This window comes from Balaenoptera musculus, chromosome 13 (assembly GCF_009873245.2).
Source record: "Balaenoptera musculus isolate JJ_BM4_2016_0621 chromosome 13, mBalMus1.pri.v3, whole genome shotgun sequence".
Classification (NCBI taxonomy): Eukaryota; Metazoa; Chordata; class Mammalia; order Artiodactyla; family Balaenopteridae; genus Balaenoptera; species Balaenoptera musculus.
Genome location: NC_045797.1, coordinates 66,399,190 through 66,411,277, shown reverse-complemented (window position 1 = coordinate 66,411,277; position 12,088 = coordinate 66,399,190).

Here is a 12,088-nt window from a genome sequence, read left to right as displayed (position 1 = left end):
TGATGAATGCAATGGTCCCAATTGTTGCTGACTCTTTGTATGGTTTTAGAAAAATCATTTCACCCTTTGTTCCTAATTCTCTGATGTGTTGGAAAGTGCTAACCTTGCCCCCAGGGAGTTCCTTCCCTACCCACTTAGAGCCAACACCTGCCCTCCATCCCCACCAACCAGCAACTGTTTCCCCAGACGCAGGTCACCTCTGAGAGAAATGCTAAGAAAACTTTCCACACCTCGTGGCTCCCAGGTTCCTTTTGCAGGGCTGCCTGCAAAACCCTCAGGGAGTGAAAACCCCAGAAAGAGAAGGAGGAAGGGGGCAGAGTGCTGGGAGAAGGAAGAGAAACTTGTGCTTCTGGCCAGTTCTGTTCTGTATTGTGCAGCGAAACACAAGCAGTGCCTGGAAGTCACCGTGAAATTTGATGCCTTTGAGAAGTTCCGTGGAAAGAATGACATCATGACCAACCACTCCCCCCCCCCACCCCACCTTTTTTCCAGTGGGAGTGAGAAATAAATAGACTGACACATTTTCCAGTCAGGGAGCGATTCTGGAGAGCAAGTTTACCTTGGCTCAGGAGCTCAGGTGGGGCTGTGAGAAACCTTATCTGTGCTTGCCCTGTAAACAAGGGGCCCTCCATCTCCCCAGAGCCTTGGCCACTGAGCAGGTGACCGCGGCAGGCAGGTGAGCAGGGCAAGCCACAGGCTGGCCAGAGCTACCGCAGAGCCAGCCTGGCCCCAAGCAGGCTGTGTTAGGTAAATATTGCCTAGATTTGACTGACAGACTCATTTACTGACTGTGGCTACCAAGAGAAATGCCATCAAATCCACCAGATTCAAAGGTAAAACAGACGTCCCTTAATTCGATGTTTCTCAAACTGTAATGTGCATATGGTCCCCTGGGGATCTCGTTAAAATGCAGCTTCTGATTCAGCAGGTTGGGGCAGGGCTGAGAAATTGCATTTCTAACAAGCTGCGGGGAGATGCTGATGGTGCTGGTCTGTGGAGCACACTGTGAGCTAGCAAAGCCTTAATGTTGAGATGACCATGTGCATTTTACACAGTCGAAATAGTTACCATTTAAGGATCTCCTTCTGACTCTGTGACAGGTGCTGTACCAGGTGTTTTCTGTCATTGAGCTCCTTTACTCTTCATACCAGCTCTGCAAGGTGGGCATTATTATCCCTGCCCCTTCCTTGGCAGACAAGGAACTTGAGGCTAAGAGAGGTTAATTCCTGCTCTGTGTCATTTCCAAGAGCTTTCATTGCTATCTTCCCTCCCCTTCCCCTCGATCTGAAATAACCCAAAGACAAAGGATAATACACACCCTGTGTAGGGCTGGGCGTTGTCTGCTTGTGGTGATCGGCCCACTTGACACCCGAGAATGAATAATTCCTTTTGTACAGAATCATCAGGGCCAAGCATGGGAATTCAGGAATCCTGGAGTGAATGTTTGGCCCAGTAAGCCCTGGCCACAGTAGAGATAGTCACTCAGAAAGGTGGACACGTCTGGTTTTCAAATCCCTCTTGTACTGATGTGTTCACCCCTAGGAAATGCGGTTTAAGATTCTAAATACCAGGAGGAGATGCTTTGATGTGTCAGCTTGGAAAGAATGCCTCTTAAGGGCCATTTAGGACTGCAGGAGGGAAAAAAAATACCCCAGCTTGTGGAAGCACCAGTGTGAAGGCAGTTGTAATTGACTGACCCACCTGGAGATATTTAAATACCTCCAAGAACTGTGATGTGCCCTTGCAAAACCCAGACAGCTTCCAGGTATGAACTTGCATCACGTCTGCATCTCAACGAGCAAGGCAGTCCAACTAGCTGGTCCTGGCCACACACAGGGCAAAGTGGGAAAAATATGAGACTCTCCCCCAGACCCTTGGAAGACCTGAATTCTGGTGACCACTCAGGAAGTCGGACTGCTCTAGGACTCCATTAGCATTTGAACCTCATCCATAGTGGTTCAAAGATGCGACCATGATTTGTACTGCAGGGTGGGGAAGGCCAGGTTCAGGCCCTCCTGGAAGCCATTACAACTCCATCCTTGTTACGCAGAAGAAAATACTCAGAGTAGCAAGTCCCAAGACAAATTGAAGGCCTCCAAAAAGTCACATTTAATTTTGTTATTTACATATTACATCATCCTAAAAAGTATTTGAGGGAGTTTACGGAAATCACATAAAAGAGAGCAAAGTTTAAAAAAAATTAAGGAGAGGGAATATGGGAGGAAGGGAAAATAAAAGAAGAGGATTAAGCCTGGTGTGGTCAATACCTTATCAAATATTTTAAGGTCCCACGCACTTGGACTAAGTTATCTTAAATCGAGCTCTGACTTCCTAACCTACAAAGCAAAAAAGAAAAGCACGGACAGCACTCACTACACCTATGCTGTAAAAACGAAGCAACCGCTTCAGAGAAGCACAGCTATTCCTGGTGCTGAGGCTCCCCATGGGGCTTCGTGAGGGAGAACCAGAAGACACAGTGGAATGTCACCAAGAGTGTCCTCAGCACCAGCTCTGTGGGAGATCCCACGGGTTGTTTCATGGGGACGTTTCCTCTAAGGCGCCCAGTGCAGGCTGACGGCCGTGCCAATGCCTAGTCCATCGAGAGCAATTGTGAAAGATTCCGGAATGACCCCTGCGGAGCTGGCTCAGTCCCAGGATAAAAATCAGAGGCAAGGAACTGCTCTGGGAATCTGACAGTCTGATTTCTAAGCACTCCCCGCGCCTGCCTCTCTGGGAATCTGAATTCAGTCTGCTCTCCAGGTCTTGTGCCCACCTCACTTAATTTTGGGGTGTGCGTCCTGAGCACTCCCAGCAAATCTGCAGACAATGAAGGTGAAGACGGGGGCACAACCTGTAGCCCATCCCCGAGCTGGGAGCAACGGTCTGCCCGCCATGACTTGCTGGGCACAGAGCAGTCTCTTTTCCTGGGAAAGCACACACTGAGGAGCCAGAGGACCAGTGCTGGTCCTGAGTTCACGCTCACTGACTGTCAGAACTGAGGAAAGTCAACTCCTCTCTCTGGGCCTTAGTTCTGTTGCCTGCAAAAGGGAGACGGTGGGCTGGCATCTAATCTGTCCCTTCCCGGAGGATTCCCCAAGCTGTGGTCCTCTGTGATGCACGGCAAATGGAAGAGAGGCAAGAAAGCAGAGTTGCAAGCTTTGGGGTCTGTGGTAGAAACGGAAATGTGCCACCTGGATCCCCTTCAGGGGAGCACCTGCTGCCCAGCTGCTGGGAGTGGGGTCAGCAGACTGCGTCCAGCTCCCAGCTCCTTCAAGGTCAGCCTCGGCTGAAGAGGGCCTCCTCTCCCAAGATCAGGCCTTCCCCAGGACAGCCCACACTGCAGATGCAGGAGAACAAAGGCCCAGGCATTTTGTCCCAATGCGGGACACTCTGACAGGTAATATTTCCCCCAAAGCTCCCCATAGGCTTGGCTGAGATTTGTTGAGCCTGCATTAGACTTCCTTCTTGGCCCAAGCCTGCTTCTTCCCCTTCCTTTCATCAGTGTTGGCCCCAAACCCTGTCTCCACAGCTGCCTCTGAAGAACCCAGTCTGCAACAGCTTCAAAGCACCACGGCACAGAGACTTGCCAGACTTGACCTTTGGAACAGAAGCTTTAGCCACCAGGGACCCCAGAGTGAGAGAAACAACTAGTGTGGATGGTGTGACAACACTTATAGCCACAGCCGCAACTCAACAGGCAGTCATCACATGGACACCCCACCCATCTAAAACTGACATGATCCTCTTCTCCCCACATCATTCCCTTCTGGGCTTTGCTTTTCCAGCAGATGGTGGCAGTTTTCCAGTCACCCAAGCTCAAGAACTCCAAGACTTTTCCAATTCCCTCTCCCTTCTGCTCTCACGTCCAAACAATTACCGAGTTCTAAAGCCTCCATCTCTGCATGGCCTCTCACCTTGTCATCCGCACCTCCCATGGACACAACCTCTCTCTTGGGCCATCACAGCAGGTCCCCTTCTGACCTCCCTTGCTCCAGCTTGCCCCTCCTTACTTACCGTCAGATGGTCATCCCGGTGCCGGCTCCTGTCACGGTGATGGCCCCCACTGCTCCCCGTCATTGCTCTATGGAAGGAAGAGAATGTCAGAGATACTGGAATCACACCAGTCCTTCACACCTGTTTCCCCTGTAGTCACTGGGAGGTATTTGTTGCTGCTTGTGACAAACACTCATACACAAACAAAGTGGTAAAACAACATGAATTGGATAAGTTTCTGTTTCTGTTTGGATTGAGGTCAGCGTTATTTCCCTACCTTAGACCCAGAAAACAGAGCACTTGTTCAACTGCCGAGGTGCCCCTGGCATGTAAGTGTATGTGCCTGTGTGGACATGTGGAGGTCCCAAGAACAAAAAAAGAGCTGGGTGACTTGCTGGCATTCAATACCAGGGTATTTCTTAATGTTCTTTGTTGAACAAATAGCTTTCGTCTGCCCGTGTCCCCGTGTGCAGAAGGGCAGGCTGTGAAGGCGGGACGCCGTCTGCCTGCCAGTTAAGGCTGGTGGAACCTCCCTGGGCTTTGACGGAAATGCAGCAGTGCACATACTGTGTGCTTCTAGCCAAGGCATTGGCAAGTGCAAGACTAGTTCAAATACTCTGAGAAATGTGCTGGGAAGAGGGAGAGATGGGTTATCAACCATTATATTTGGCATCATTCTCTTCTAAGAGAACTGGCTTGGCCTCTCTTTCTCAGAAAACAAGAAAGGGTTGCTACCTTTGCTATGTTTTCCTGTTAACAAGCAACAAAATGAAATAATTGATGTGGGTTTCACTATCCCTTCTTTTTACTGTTCATCTTCAAGCAGATCCAGTAGAGGATAATTTAACACTGTACCTTTCTGCCAAGGAAGCCGAGTGTCCGCCGCTACTGCACCCTTATGTGTAACGAGCTGAGGGCAGGGAATATCAGGTCCATTTTACAGAGGAGCAAACTGAGGCCAGACAAGTAAAGAGACCTGTTCATTCTCTTATTAAGAATGTCAGACAACATCATATGTGGTGTGTGATTCATTAGTCTTTATATATTCTTCTTTTTAAATGAGGAAATTAGTAAGCACTGGGGAAGATTAGGGTCCTAGAGGTGGAGGCAATAACAGGAGAATAACCCTGGGGAACGTGTGTGGAGGAGCCCCCCTCCAGTGAGGAACAGGAAGTGAAGTGGGTCAGGGCTTTCACTGGTGGGTTCTCCAACTACCCCTAAATAAAAAAGAGCCTGTGGCTAGGGGTGGGGGCCGCCCGCTCCCAGCCTCCTGAAAGACTGGAACGATCTAGCTTTTTTCAATAGTAATATCAGGGCATTAAAGAGTGAAGTTAGGGCTTCCCTGGTGGCGCAGTGGTTGAGAGTCTGCCTGCCAATGCAGGGGACACGGGTTCGAGCCCTGGTCTGGGAAGATCCCACATGCCGCGGAACAACTAGGCCCGTGAGCCACAGTTGCTGAGCCTGCGCGTCTGGAGCTTGTGCTCCGCAACAAGAGAGGCCGCGATAGTGAGAGGCCTGCACACCGCAATGAAGAGTGGCCCCCGCTTGCCACAACTAGAGAAAGCCCTAGCACAGAAACGAAGACCCAACACAGCCAAAAAAAAAAATAAATAAATAAATAAATAATAAAAATAAAGGAATTCCTTTAAAAAAAAAGAGTGAAGTTAGAAAACAGCCTCAGGAGGGTCTCCTTCCCTATTTCTGGTTTTCCTTTCTTTTTCTTTTTTTTTTTTTAATTTATTTATTTTATTTATTTATTTTTGGCTGCGTTGGGTCTTCGTTGCTGTGCGCAGGCTTTCTCTAGTTGTGGCGAGTAGAGTCTACTCTTTGTTGCAGTGCGCGGGCTTCTCACTGTGGTGGCTTCTTTCGTTGCGGAGCACAGGGTCTAGGCACGTGGGCTTCAGTAGCTGTGGCACCTGGGCTCAGTAGTTGTGGCTTGCGGGCTCTAGAGTGCAGGCTCAGTAGTTGTGGCGCACGGGCTTAGTTGCTCCGCAGCATGTGGGATGTTCCTGGACCAGGGCTCGAACCCGTGTCTCCTGCATTGGCAGGCGGATTCTTAACCACTGCACCACCAGGGACGCTCCTGGTTTTCCTACCTTAAGAGGATGCCAGGGTGATGAGGAATGAGACGGCCAGGTGCTCTCTCAGAGGGCAAGTGGGGATGCAAGGCAAGAGTCCTGCAGTTCAGGCTTTAATGGCAGGGTGGGGGGGTGGAGGACATGGGGGCCAGCTGCCCCACTGTCCTCAGTAGCTGGTGAGCAGTACTGTCCCCGGCTCCGCCCAAGCCCATGTGCCACGCCATCCACTCGCAAGGCTTAGAAACCCTTCATGGAAGCCTCTGATGCCCCAGGGCCTCATCAAGCATGTGAAAGGGCATTTGGCCTTCCTCGCCATCACGACCTGTCATCAGCTTTGCTCACACTGGTGCAGGACTTCAGCAGTGACGTCAGGGCCACCTCTCCTGGTGCACACGTGGGCTGCTTGACCTGGCCTGGGCAGGGGTGCTGGGTGCCTGGGGTCCACTTGGAGAAGTACTCTTTGGTCTAAAACTCCGTCCCTTCTTAGTACAAAGGAAGGAAGAAAATGATCTGCCCAGACTTTTTATACCCCTCCCCATTGATCACTGGCGTTAATCTGCTCCAATGCTGTCATCAGATTCGAGCTGGGGTCAAAGATTCCCATCAGATCCCTCCAGAAGGGCTGTGACCGACTAGGGAAGTCATTATCTATTGTGCCCATGGTTGCACCCACCCAGCCCTTCTGAGGGGTTCACTTCCTCCTCTGTCCTCTCAGGGCATGGTTTCCCCTCAGCCTCCGACCATCAACCATCCTCCAGGCTCCGGGACCACAGAGATCTTCCCTCTCACCCACTCAGCCTGCCTGAAATGGCACTATTAGACAGAGACCCTGGAGATACTGTGAGCATGTCATTCTCACAATAGTGTGAATTTGTTTGGCAGATCAAGTTCACTTGCTTGGCAGCTGCCTGAGATTAGGGCTCTGAAGAGTGGACTTTTCTTTGGAGAAGAAAAAGGTGGCTTTGGAGTTTGGGAGGCCAATATGAAGGAGGCAGCATGGGTTTCTTGAGATCAGTGGGTGCCTGAGGCGGCTCAAAAAAAAGGTGTGAAACAAGAGGAGATGGAAAGGGGAAGTCTCAGAAGACACGAGTCACATAAATTCAATCTGACCTACTTAACGCTTCTGCTTAGGCCCCACCCAACTGGAGGAGAAATGCTGATATTAACTCAAATAATGTAGAGGTGAGGAAAACTGGACTGGTTTGGCTAACAGAAGTGCCAGACACTTTTCCTGCCAGAAATTTGGTGCACAGTCCATTCTGCCAAGCACAAGGCCCTTTCCTAACAAATAAGTATTCCATTTCACATGCGGACTTGGAGTCCTAGGGGCCTCCAGTGCCCCCTCCCAAGATCTAGATTCTTTTGCTCACTCCTGGTTCCCAGCACACCCTGGCACTTTCTCACCCCTGGGTCTTTGCTTATGCTGTTCTTGTTGCTAACATCGCCTCTCTCTGGCTTTTACCCATCCTTTGAGGCCAGCTCAAGGGCATCCTTTCCCTTTAGCTTCTCATGATACCATTCATTTATTCAACAACTATTTCTTGAGTGCCTACTATGTGCCAGGCACCCTTCCAGGTGGTAAAGGTACAGCAGTAAACAAAACAGACTCAATCCTTACCCTCATAGAATTTATATTCCGGTAGTCAGCACCCTTCTCCCCAAGACAAGAGTAATCACGACACCCCCCATGCTCACATCTCTATCACAGCAGCTATCAGATGGTCCTAGAGGGGCTGGCATCTCCCAGTCTCCCCAGTGACGGACACCATGCCAAGCACCAGAGGCAGCTCTGATTTCTTTATAAAGGGAACTCAGGGATAGAAAATCTGGTGGGATGGGTAGAGGCTAGGGTTTTTATATGCAAAGTGTACTTACATAGCACATGTGCTGTTTTTATTTGGCTTTATAATTATTTAGGGGATCACTAAAACAATTTAGTGATTTGTCTTAGAGCTGTGTTGACCCGTCAGACCCTCTCTTATCACATAGTGTGTGTGTCTATTTGCGATGGTTTTGGGGGTGATGGAGATGGGAGAGAACTAAAGACCTCCTAAAGTAATTCCTTGGAACTCCACCATCTGGCATGTAGTAGGTGCTTAATACCTCCTTAATTCTATCTGTTGGTAGAATTGTTGTTGAAAGGTCAGGAAGGTGTAATATGGACCCAGCTATCTGATCCCAAGGCTGGGCACCATGTGGGTGTGAAGTACACTGGGGACTCCAGTGAGCTGGTGTTAGCTTGGGTTACAGAGTTGGCAGAGACCTTCAGAAGGAGCTGCTCCCCGTGCATAATTCACTGCTTGTTCCTCCAAGGAGGAACAGTGGGTGTGAAATCAAGAGGGACGCAGCTGGCCCTGGAGGAAGCTAGCCGACATCCTGTATATTTGAAAAGAAAACTGAAAGTGCTTTTCTTCACAAGAAGCTATTGTAAGTGTTTTTCTCTTTTTTCCTAACACCACAGGAACCATGGAGTTTCTCTGGTCCAGAGGTGTGGGTGAAATGGTGGGGGGTAGGGTGGTATGAAGGGAATTTGGATTGTTCTGTGGTCTGTGCTCTTTGTCTAATTCGAGGAAGGTATCAGCCTGCTGGAGTCCACCCCGAGGAGCCCTCTGCTATATGATCTGTGTCCTGGTGATAGTAACCTCTTTTCTGGCTGTTAAAGTACATTCCTGTGTAGATGTGGAAAGAGAGAAAGCACGCTAGGGCCAGAGCCAGGACAGGAATGTGAGTATTTCCTTAATTGGACACGAGAGCCTTGAACTGGTTCCAGTTTTAGTGTTTTCTTTTAAGAGCCTGGACCCTAAAGATTCCATAGAGTTTTCTTTCTCTGAAAAAATCCCTTTGGTTCAAAGCCCCCTTGATAGAAATAAAGAATAAGCCAGGGCTGAATCTCTTTGATATTTGGGAAGGCAAGAGTTCATGGGCTGCCAGATCCCAGGCTTCTTTTGGGGGTGAGAGTGCTCTGGGCAGAACGGTGGAGGCTCCTCGTGAGATGCACAGGGCAAGAGCGTCCATGGGCTTCATACTGGGCTGCAGGGCTCTGATGATAGGATGCAAAGCACTTCTCTCTTGAGCATTTATTAAAGCAGCTTCTCTCAGCCTTATTAGCATCCTGAGAGCTAAAAAGAGACGCTATTGCTTGCCTTATTGCTTTAGGAGTCTGAGACAGAGAGTTTACACAACTTGCTGAGGACTTAGAGTAAAGTCAGTGGAAGGCTAGAGCATTCTGTCTGGGGGGTTTGGGTTGCTCTGTGTGGTGGACTGCTAATTCCTTAACGGCCGAGGTGGGAGAGCATGCCCACACTCTCAGGCCCGCTCATTCATCATGTGCCCAGAACCCAGCTGAACGCTTGCTGGGAGGCACCAAAAACTCCATGGGGTGTGAGGGGAGCTGCTAGGACTCTGGGACCACAGCAGTGCCCACCAGGCAGAGCTTCACTGCTTGCCTCTGATGTCTGCCCCGCAAAAGCTGGAAACTTCAGTCAAGGGGCTCCAGGGGAAAATGGGGCAGTCTGTGGTTGAAATAAGTGAAAAACTGAAGCAGATGCAATCATGTCTGCTGAACCCCCTCTTTCCTCCCCCTCCACATCTTAAAAACAAGCCGTGCATCTGCTCAGTGCTTTCCAACTTACCAAGTGTTTTCATAACATTATCTCATTTCATCCTCACATCAACCCACACACATTCTTGCCTTTCAGATTTCTTATATACTCAAATGAATTTCACTGAAAAATTGGCTTGAAACTCCCTTTCTCCCACTCACTTTTTTTTTTTTTTTTTAACCCCAAGCCTTTGACTGATAGTTTGAGAAATTCCTAGATTCCCAGGGTGGGAAATTTGTTTATTCTGCCAGCCCTACTACCCCACTGGATGGTCACAAAGTAGTCCTGATCTTTGCTATTGGAATCAACACCTGTGTATTCAGTTTATAGATTAGCTGTTAAAACAAACAAAGCCACAGAGGCGAGGATAAATGTCACATTGTGGGGAAAATATAGACTTTAGAACCAACAAGCCCCAGAGTCAAATTTTAGTTGAGCCATTTGAGAGTCATGTTACTTAACTTCTCAGAACCTCTTTTTTCAGCTCTAAAATGGGGCAATAGTGCCTCTGTCTTAAAGTTGTTTGTGAGGCATAAGTGTTCTAACAGATGTGAATGTATCTCAACAAACTTACTTTGTGAAGTCCCTTCTAGCTAACCCAAGAACCAGCTTCACCACTACTAGGCAAATTGCGAGCAATACTGCCTTTTTGCAAAGGCAGAAGGGACATAAAGTGTGGGAATATGTTGCTAAATGAATGTGGATGGAGACTTTTTTACTCGATGGGTAATTAGAGACGTGTCCTGCATACATGGCACAGTGGTGTCTGAGATAACTCTAATAAGATATAAAGCTCAGTACCTTTATTCTTTTTTTTAACTCTTATTTTAGGTGAGAGTGAGAAGGAGCTGGGAAACCGGATTTATGTAATGTTGGAAAGCATTACAACTTGGATTTTTCAGGTTGTAAAGTTCTCATTACACTTGGATTTTTATCGAAGCAGAATTGCAATTCAACTTTCTAGTTCCTGGAGACAAAGGTAGGAGAAGGGGCTACAGAAAGGTATTTAGTTCCCTGGTCTGCACATAGTAAATGCTCAATAAATGCTGGTGGTGGACTGAGGGGATTTCAAGAGACCAGGTCGTGTGTTTGACTTCTGTTGCTGACTTCCTGGCAAGTGCAATGCAAGGTGTGGGGTTGTCCTGGAAAGAACATTTGACCAGCAGTTTGAAGGCCTGCGTTCAGGTTCCATCAATACCACTTAATAGCCTGGTGACCTTGGACATGCCACTTAATCTTCAATGTCTTCTCACCTGTAAAATGAGGAGACTGGACTCAGTGATTTGGAAAGTCTCTTTCAGCTCTAAGTTTCTGCAGCTCAATGCAACTTCATTTGTTTGTGTTTCTGTTTCTTCATTTATTCAAAGGAAGCAGGGATAGAAACCTATCTCATGGGGTATTGGGAAGAATTGGTCAGTCTGCAGGTTAAAATAACCTGTGTCTTTAGAGAGATGAAGGAAACACAGTGCCCCACAGCAAGGTAGTAGAGTGGCTGTGTGAGCCTTGGAAACCCCCTTCATTTATTTCAGCTTCTGTTGGCATATTTGTAAAGTTGTGCTATGGTGATCTTTCTACATTCTTTTGAAAGTTGAGATCATGGAAATGCTTTGAAAACCTGCAAGGCACTATAGAGAGTATTCTGATTGAGAAATGGTATATTTGTTATAGTTGTATAAAAGTTTAGCCCTATGCTTCCCATATTTTCAAATGAATGAATGTGTCATGGGGACACAGAGGGGAAATAGAAACTATAGATTTGGGGTCCCAACCCAAGGCTTACTTTCAACTGCATCCTACTGACGGAGGTGAAATTTAGCTAAAATTGGCATTAATACAAAGTTTCCCCAAGAGGAGCAGAAGATAATTACCTCAATGTTCTCCAATGTAGGAAATTTTTCCAGAGGCCCGATAGGCCAGATATCTGCTGATGGAGGCCTTACTTCCCATCCTCTTCTCCAAAATGAGGCCCTTTTGACATTAAGGTGTGTGTGTGTGGGGGGGGTAGCTTCCTGAGTTTTGAAAGTTTCACAAAGCAATAATCACAAAGATATAACGCACGGCTGTTGGTGTAAAAGCGGCGAGACAGTCTTTCATGCCAGGCCTTGCTACGGGTTGCTACTGGGGAGAGATGGCAGAAGGCATCATTTCTGCTCACCCAGGCTCTAGCTCAGGCACTCTCCTCTAAGTGCCCCAGAAAGTCCAGCCTGGAAACCAGTTCTCCAAGCACTGGCTTCTCCTTTGGTGGAGTAGATGACATGTCACACCCACCCTTTGAGAAGCTTCCCCACCCTACACCCAAGGCACAAACAGCGCCCCCTGGCGGCAGTAACCTCACACCTGGAATCCCCACCCCACCATGGCATCTGTCCACAGAAGCATCATCGCCCTCCATCAGGACAGTACCTCCAGAGGAGC